Genomic DNA, 1,181 nt, shown 5'->3' on the forward strand with positions numbered 1-1,181 from the left:
TCTAAGAAGTCTTTGATTCATTGAAATTGAAGGTTGTTATTCTTGTTCCAATATAATCAATCATAAGTTACATGAGAGAATTGAGGAGAGTTTTCCAGCAATAGCTAGCACAATTGCATTGGTCAATGTAATTTTGTTTCAATCAAAATCATCCCTTATATTATTGGAAAGTTATCAGGTATACTAGAAATACCGGTGTTCCAGTTGTTTTAACCGTTGATTTTAATTAATATATATTATATATATTTTTTATAATTCAGATCAACGGTTAAAACAACTGGAACACCGGTATTTTCAATATACCTAAAACTCTTCTTATATTATTATTTACAAAAAGGTTATTTTAGTAATTTCCAGATTATTCTCCAGGTGTCCCTCCACGTACACAGATAAGCCACACAAAAAAGGTTTGACAAAAAAGTTCTTAGCCTTTTCAGCCACACACACTAACTAAAATAATTAATTAAAATAAATAAAAACAACTATAACACCCAAATCATTCACAACAATTATTTAGTTTTAATTAACTATATATACACATATTTTGAAAAATCTATCAATCATTTGCGGCAAGTGATGGGAAATTTTGTGATAAAACCACTTGTGCAATTTCAGCCACATGAGTATATAACACGTATGATTTAGGAATTTTAGTTAATAATATTTTTTTAATAATTAATTTATTTTTGGTCTGGTAATGTACCACTTAGAAAATTTAGGACCCTACGAAATCCTTTCTCTCTCTCTTTGATATTGTTATTTTTAATTTTTTGGTGCCAAATCATCACACACCCTTTTCTTAAGGAGGAGTAGTTGGCGTCAAGGATCTAAATTTCTGCCTAAATTAGAACCAAAAAAAAAAAGTATTTTTATTTTGAGGCAACAAAATTAATATACAGCACGAGAAGTATGATATTTGTGCATCTAAAAATAGAAAGATATTTATTGGAAACAAATTTAATTTAGAGTTTAATTATTGTGCATTATGTTATCATTTACTTAAAGTTTTTTACATAGTTATTTAATCATGTAATTTTTTTTAAGTGACTATCCAGACAATAATTTTAAGTAGTAATTAATTTTTGTTGACATGATGATAATTCATAATTAAATATACATGTATAAAATTAATAATGCTTTCTTGATTTAGTAGTGAAATTAAAAAATTAAAAAATTAAGCT

Source organism: Arachis ipaensis, chromosome B08 (assembly GCF_000816755.2).
Source record: "Arachis ipaensis cultivar K30076 chromosome B08, Araip1.1, whole genome shotgun sequence".
Taxonomy (NCBI): domain Eukaryota; kingdom Viridiplantae; phylum Streptophyta; class Magnoliopsida; order Fabales; family Fabaceae; genus Arachis; species Arachis ipaensis.